Source organism: Lactuca virosa, chromosome 3, assembly GCF_052849685.1.
Source record: "Lactuca virosa cultivar CGN04683 chromosome 3, Lactuca_virosa_CGN04683_v6, whole genome shotgun sequence".
Lineage (NCBI taxonomy): Eukaryota > Viridiplantae > Streptophyta > Magnoliopsida > Asterales > Asteraceae > Lactuca > Lactuca virosa.
Genome location: NC_136428.1, coordinates 86,273,442 through 86,282,025, shown reverse-complemented (window position 1 = coordinate 86,282,025; position 8,584 = coordinate 86,273,442). Strand labels below are relative to the sequence as shown.

Sequence of the window (8,584 nt, the reverse complement as noted above, 5' to 3'; positions counted from 1 at the left end):
ACAATGAACCCAACCCAATTTTCTAACCAAATAACCTAAGTATTGCGTCCACTCCCTTGGGCGTCGTTTCCCCCCACTAATCGTCGTCTTCTATATATTTAAGAAGATTTGAACGTTAAAGAAGATATAATACATAATGAAAAACATATTCTTCTCTTTGCGATCATTATATAAGGGAAACAGATACACTTGCAAGGTATTTATGTGTTTAAGAATTTGGAATAAGCATGTATTCTAATTCAGTTTGATTTCGGATTATCCCAAATCAGATTTCATGATACACAACAAATAAAATGACATTTAGTGGCACAAAAAAAGTGTCACTAAGAACCAAAAAAGTGCCACTAAAGACTCTTTTGGCAATCAGCGGCACAAAAAAAAAGTGTCACTAAAAGCGTTGCCACTAAAAGCCTTTAGTGGTACTTTTTGGTTGTGTCGCTGCAGCCTTTTGACTTTTAATGGCACTTTTTTATTATGCTACTAGAACATTTTTGGGTTTTAGTGTCACTTTTTTTATGCCACTATTTATTAGCTATAAAATTTCATTTTCCTATTTTTAGTAGCATAACTTTTTTTACCAAAAAATGTATATTGAAAAATTAGCTTTGATTCTTTAATTTAAATGGAATAAAAAATAATAATAACAAAAAGAATGAATATAAAAACACAATATCATTACTTAGATTAAAATTTAACTTGTCTAACATCAATATTCTTAATATTTAAAATACAATATCATTAAAATTTAATAAGTCTAAATGGTACTACTAACACTCAAAAAATAAAAACTATCCATCTAAATATTTGTTGAGGTAAAAAGAAACTCGATTGCAAATGATTCCTCTGAAAGCATGTCTACAACTTTGGGACCCACAGTGGCATCGTTTATGATGTTTAAGAAGTAGGCGTCTACATTAAAACAAAACATCCCAACTTGTTTCATATTTAAAACGAACATTTAATTATCAATTCATTACAAATGTTAAACATTTTAATTATCAAATCATAACGAATGTTATACATTTTTTACAGCTAGTTGATAAACACATCAGATCCTATAACTAATACTATTAGACATAAACATTATTGGTGTTAAATCTCTAAGAGAATCAATACCTATTTTGATTTTTAGTCATTTTTTCACATTAATGTGTGACCTATTTGGGTGATAATTAAACTAATTAAAGAGAGTACTACATATCATCCACTTATTTGTTTTATACTTATTTTTTAGCACTTTATATTATAATATTTAATGATCATAATTATTATAATTGGACTATGTAATAACAAAGATAAGTAAAACATGGTGAATTCATACTCATCATTAGGATCTATGTGGGAACCGCATGTATTGGTCTTGATTTTTAGCTCTAATAATATAAACAATCTTTGAAACCGATTAATAGGAGTAAAGCATACCTTCGAATTTTATGCATATGTCTCAAGGGTTATCCTTTCCACCATCCATGAAACCACACCCTAGTGTCTGGAGTTGGACATCACGATATCCAGCAACTTCCAAAACTGTTGCAGCTATATAACTTACTGAAAATGTGATATCAGAAATGTGCATCAGTAAGACTCATGCCAATTAGTGGAAATTAAGAAAACTTTAAGTATCAAGATTGTAGTAGATGTTTCATTTTCTAGTGGTCATGTCGATACATCACCCATGTTTTGAAATGTATAATTGTACATTCTTTGAGAATTGAGACCACACCCATGTTTTTCTAGTGATTTTGTTGAAATATCACCAACTCAATTGATTCTCTCGGACAATACATCAAACACCTGGTGTGCATGTTCTATTAACACACAAAAAACAGATCACAAGCATGGACAAAACCAAAACAAGGATATACAACAAAATCCAATTAAAAAATGCTTAGATAGATAAATATTAAATTGGTTATGTTTAAGATAACCTATTTAGCAATGTCATGGGTTCCAAAACTTGCCCAGAAAGTGGTCATCCATAAATGAGGACGACCATTGTTATATTTACTTTTGTTGAGGAGGTACCAATGTTGGAAAGATCAACAAACATAGCTTCATTAGCTCTTGAGATAAATTTATAGCGAACAAAAAATCAAATAAATATCACCTTAAAAAGTAAAAATTTTAAGCATAAAATATAAGTTATTAAAGCATATTCACCATGATTCATCTATGGAATATAATTCATGTGTTTGTGGTCTTTGGTGGTCATTAATGAATTGGCCGAAATCCATAAAACACACACCATGGATTTTGCCCACCCAAATTTCCTGCAATGAAAAACCCCAAATTACCCACAATTACGAATTTGAATCTTATATTAAAATCAAGTGAACAAAAAAACAAAATAAAATTAAAAACTAATAAATCGACTGTATTGTTTCAAAATCAAACATATTTGACTAGTCTATACTTAATGTTTTCAAAGAAAAAGGAAATCAATTAAATCTAACCGTGTTGGCATTGAAAGGAATCCTTTATCCAACATGAATTGCGTTATTCCCCATTTTTCTAGGGTTCATAAGATAGTTATGCAGGTGTAAGCTTCTAAGAAAGTAAAAGTTGGTGGTGTTGGAGAATCAAATAGGACATCATCAAGCATGAAGAAACTACATTGCCGCTCTAACATGGTTACTGGTCCGATCTGAGGATGCGTTGTCTGTGGAACGGTGGTCCTCAAGGAGGATCGGAGGACTGGAGGTTAGAATTAGGAAGTGAGAAGTATATTTCTTGCTTTGGTGTCGATTAGAGCAAAAATACAAATTGTAATGCTTTTAACCCGGAGGGGAATAGAAGCGGCAACTTAAAATTAGAATTTTCAATGCATATAGTGTTACAAAAAAATGTGTCACTAAAAGTATATTATAGTGCACAAAATTATATATGCCACTAAAAGTTTGTGCCACTAAATGTAATTTTATTTGTAGTGATACCTTAGACAACTAGATCGAAATCATAAATTTTGAAAAGTGTTTGTTAGGGGTGTAAGTGAGCCGAGCTACTCGTAAGCTAGTCGGGATCAACTCGTTAAAAGCTCGACTCGAGATCGAATTAAACGAGTCTGAGCCGAGCTCGAGCTTAAATATGAGGCCCGTTTATTAAACGAGCTCGAGGCGAGCTTCAATTAGTGGCCTCGCGAGCCTAAACGAGCATATATATATATATATATATATATATATATATATATATATATATATATATATATATATATATATATATATATATATATATATATATATATATATGCGCGCGCGCGCATAGGCTCGTTTAGGCTCGCAAGCTCACTAAATTGTTCACGAGCCGAGCTCGAGCTCGAGCTTGGTCAGGCTCACGCTCGGCTCGGTTCGTTTACATTCGTAGTGTTTGTCATATACGATACATTGATTTATCCAAGTAATTCCATTGATATTGAAACCCAAAATCTAACACAAAGCGGTCTTATTTTGTTAGATGCCATGTATTTATCGTGAAGCTACCTCCAATCTAAGGTTACTAGCTTGAGGGGGTGTTAGCTTCACTTTTACTTAAGTTATGTTAGTTAGTTAGTTAGTGTTGGGTCGTTAGCTTGTTATTTCCCACCAAAAAATATCTTTGTAGTTCGGTTGTAATTGTTTTCATGATCGATGAAATGAAAATTCTCTCAACTTTTTCTTCTTTCTCAAGTTTGATTTGCAACGTAGTTTTGATCCAATTAGTTTTCTCAGAAAAAAAACTTTGTTTTTATATCTAGAAAAATTTGGATCATCTTTATATATATTAAAAAAAAACTTGATTATATCATTTTAAACGATCAGACCCATTGATTGGCTTTCATTTATAATTTTTCAATCAATTTAATATCAATTTAATGATATCATCCTTGGATCAAAACTCAAAATACATAGAAACCTACATCCCGCCTGTTCATTATTCTTTATTGTGTTCCTGATTTTTCTGCAATTTGAAATTTTAAATCAGCAAATCTCTCAATATCGCATGCTGATTTCTTGATTTTCCATGAATTATTACCTTTTCCTCGCAAATCTCCAAACCCTTAAACCTTAAATGCCACCTCCATGGGATCGAAATTGAAGAAGAATTAGGTTCTCCAAATTTGAATTGATTTTGTAGATCGTCTGCCTGACTTCATACATTGTAGGTGTTTTAAACCATCTTGGAAGAAAAACAAGAAGCCTTTAGAGGAAGTAGAAAAACTCGCACATAGGTGTTCAATTGAAGAGAAGATAGAGAGCGATTGAAATATGTATGTGGGTGTCTATTTTACTGACTCCTTATCTTACCATTTTCTTGATCTAAAGCCCTAGATGTCACCACCACTGGTTGCATCCTCTTTTTCCTTCGCCCACCTCTCTGGCAACGAACCACACCATAAACGATGATGCTTCCTTATCTCCTTGCCTCCTTTATCCTTACTCATGTCCGTACATAAAAGAATGGAGGTCTGAGGTATAAGAAAGAATAGAGGTTTGAAGCATAAGGTACGTTTGGTCTTTTTCCTTAATGTAATCAGATTCGGGTGAATATGGAATTTTGTTGTTTCGTTCAAAACCTTTCAGTATACATGTTTGTTTTTATCTTTAATGTTATCAGATCCGTGTTATTCAACATGATTTCTATAATGTTGTTTTCTGGTTCTTTTTTTTCTTCCATATTGAAGACGAATTCAGTTTGGATTTTTTTTTCATGTTTTTCTCATTATGGAATTGATACATTAAGTGCTTATGGACAAGTCTTTTTTTACGGGTTCTTGATGGCAATTCTTTGCTGAAAGTAAAAGAGGTTTGACCCCTTTTCCCTTGCTTGATAAAATAAACTTTGTAAATAGTTTAATTATTTTATATGTAGTTCTCTTTATGCAGAAACAAGTTCAAGAGTTTGACTAGATTGTGAAAATAAGTGAAAAAGGTAAAAAATTTCCTTACCATCATTCCATTTTGCTTTTTTCTTGAGTGAAATTTTCATACTATCAAAGAACCAAAGAAAGAGGAATTAAATGCAAGTCAGATGAAAACGATAATGCCATCGAAAAGGAAAAGGTAAAGGTAAAGTTGCTCTTAAGTTCTTAAATTCTTAAATTAAAAGATCTTAAATCATTTCGGTTATCAGATCTTTGTTTTTCATTTGTTTTCAAGTTGTTAAATTATTTAGTCAATTAGTTCAGTTTTTAAATTTTCATGTCCAGTTCTCTAAGTAGGTTTCATATAAAGTTAATTTGCAATTCGTTTTGATATTCTCAATTGATCGATTCAACCCATGAAAATGAAACTTCAAAAACATCTCTATATATGTTATTAAGCATCGGATGTGGTTATCAAGTAGCATGTATTCTTTAATGTGATTAGCTTGATTGTTGGTCGGACCCCCGCCCGACACGGACCAGAAACCGAACAACTGAAAACCAATATTGCAAGAACACTTGGACCGAAACCGGATCGGATTAGGATATACCGGTTCTGGTCCCGGTCCCGGTCCCGGATTAACCCATTACATTTTTTTTAGCCTATTTCATTTGCATTCTTATTCTGTTTGAGATATGGATACATATTATAAATTGGAAATTATTATATGTAGCTCCTTGAATCTTCCTAATGATTAATTCAAGATGACACGCTGTAAAGAAGTCAAACTATGGCCTTAATCGATGTAATCTGCAAGTTAAATTGTCATGTTTACTAAAAGTGTAATATTTTATGATTTAGTTAGTGTCCACCGATTCAGCAAGATTTCAAACTATTATACTTATCAGATACGAGGTGTTTTGTAACTTAATCTATTATATAATAAGGTAGTTAATGGAATTTAACATCAGAAACATATAAACATAAGTTTGCTTCTCCAGCTTATATAAGTTTCCATATGGGGATTTTGTTTTTTGTAAGTTGGTCAAACAACCAGAAACTTTATAGAAAAATGCATAAACTTCTAGCATCATAAATTTTCGAAAACATAGCTTTCTTCATTTCATCCATCTTTTTATCAGCAAAACAGGTTATGAGAACCGACCACCTTTTTTTGTCTACCAGCACGGTCCGGTTAGTAGGAGGATTTTCTGGTTTGGTACGAGGCTTCCCGAAAAGGAAGTTGTAAAATATTGAAACTAGAAATTGACTCAGTTACACACTTACACTTAAACTAACATTTGGAAGTAATATTTTGGTTGTCTTTGATGTTATTTGTAGGTTCAAGATCAAAACTCGTAAGAAGGAAGTACCTTTCAAGAAACGTTTGGCCCCTAAATAGACTTTAGGTAGAAAGATAAGTGTAAATCAGAAATATTGGCAAAAACGATTCGATTCTTGCTTTTGAAGAACTCCACTGAATTGTCGGTGGTATCCACATCTACTTTGTGCAAACTGCTTATTACAAGAATCATCTCAAGGAAGTAAATGAAGGGTACCCCAATAACCGAAGGGTATAATCTATTTTTTTCATGAATTATCTTATTTCAGTAAACATTCATAGTTCTTTCATGAATTTCCTCTTTTTTTCGCTTAATCGTTGTGGTTTCATCATTTGAAATCTATATTCAAATGTTTTTTCACCATATTTGATTGGTTTTTTATTAAGGTCTGTTTTCTATTAAAGGATATCTCTTATCTATGCATACAAACATTTAGGCTTGTAAAGATTTGTTATGAGTTTTTTTCATCATTTGCAATAATATATGTTGATTTTCCACCGAAATTCATTTTTTTCGAAGAATATTCTGCATTTATAAACATATAATTGAAAATCAAAATGCTATTTTAACCCATTTTAAGTACATTGCTATTTTGACCAATAAATAGCAACATGCTTCCATTGATTTGTTTATTATAGCATCTTAGTTTCAAATTTACACACTGTAATAGAAAAATAAGAATGAGATGCTATTATCAACACTATTATCTCTTTTCGATTTATGTCGTCTTCCTTTTTTGATTTACGTCGTCTTCCAATGTGTAATTTCTGTTATTAACATCATTAATGAAAAGATATAAAGTACAATACATCGAAAACAATTATTATTAATTGTTTTTAGTATTGAACTTTGCAAAAATAGTTCATATATAGCATCGTACTTTAAAAAAATTACTTTTTTGGATTATTTTTAGTTGATATTGAAAGTTACATTTTTTGTATACTGAGGTTCATTTAGAGGACTGTTTTCTGGAAAAAAAAATTCATTAATAACATCATACTTTCAAAAAATTACCTTTTCAAATTATTTTTAGCTAATCTGGAAAAGTTTCATTTTTTTGTAGTACATTAGAGCTCATTAATAGGATATTTTATTTTTGAAAAATTTTCGTTAATGAAAAATACATTTTCCTTTTCTTTCACATATAAACCATTTATCTAAAAAAAATTGTAACATCCCAAAATTCAAGACCAAAAAATTGTAAAACCAACAGTATAAAAACATTCATAATAATATCTCATGTCAAAACAAAAGTGTCAATAATCAAAACATATTATCATAAAACCATATCAGAGTGTAATCCCAAAGATCTCATGTGCGGAAAACATAGTGTGATGCGTTGCGATCAAGCCGACTCCTTTCCTTTGAAAACGAGTACCTGAAACCAAAACTATAAACCGTAAGCACGAAGCTTAGTGAGTTCCCCCATTATACCACATACCATACAATTCACATACTGTCAGTCATACCGGGGTGCCCGACCTACCCCATTTCAGGCATATCTGGGTGCCCGACCTACCCTGCTAAGCATACTGGGGTGCTCAACCTACCCCTGTCAGGCATATCTGGGTGCCCAACCTACCCCTTCGGTCTTGTCGACCTGTAATCAGGGACTATTTCACCCCCTACTACTACCACATAATATCATATCACATATATCATAATTTGTCTAGCATTGCTGGGTACTAAACTACCCCTTCGACCCTATCGACCGATAACCGGGGACTATTCCCCCTACTACCGCTATCACATAACATCATATCATGCTAGCATATAAAACATATCAGGTAGTGACAAACCCAAGTAATTATCACAAAGACAACTACTCGACAAACAATCCCTACTAGTGGGACGACATTGTGGCCGTAGACCCATTTCTACTGGAAGGTAACTCACCTCACACTACTGAAGTCCCGCAGACCCGACCCCAGCTGCTGGATGACAGATTCCCGAACTGTCAACATCAAAATAACACACAATTAATAATTGGGTTCCAACACATAACCATAAGTCCATGCTTAGGGTAAAAGACTGCTTTACCCCAATCTTAGTTTGATCCAATCCAAAGGCCCAAAAGTCAACTATGAGTCAAAGCCCAATATATGGCCCAATTTTCCAAATTGGGCCCAAACCTTCACATGGTCTTATTCTAAGGCCCAACCATTTATTCCAGTCCAACATTTGACATTCTAATGGCCCAATATCATATAATCATTAAGGCCCAAACTATGGCCTATCAGTGGCCCAATTTTCCAAATTGGGCCCGAACCTTCATATGGGCCTTACTCTAAAGCCCATTAAATTATTATAGTCCATATGATTGTTCTTGGATGGCCCATCAACATCCCAATCACCAAAGCCCAATAGAAAGGCCCAACTCAAAGCCCAAGTGAAATTAGGGTT

At 32.8% G+C, this 8,584-nt stretch overlaps 1 long non-coding RNA gene across 1 annotated transcript; it reads right to left on the bottom strand.

Annotated features, from left to right (window-relative positions):
* Positions 1–760: 760 nt before the first annotated feature.
* Positions 761–2,759, bottom strand: LOC145162451 (uncharacterized). Its single transcript, XR_013739116.1, has 4 exons — positions 2,454–2,759; positions 2,161–2,270; positions 1,423–1,548; positions 761–909 (listed from the first exon to the last, which is right to left on the bottom strand). It is a non-coding gene; the product is annotated as an uncharacterized LOC145162451 (long non-coding RNA).
* Positions 2,760–8,584: the final 5,825 nt, after the last annotated feature.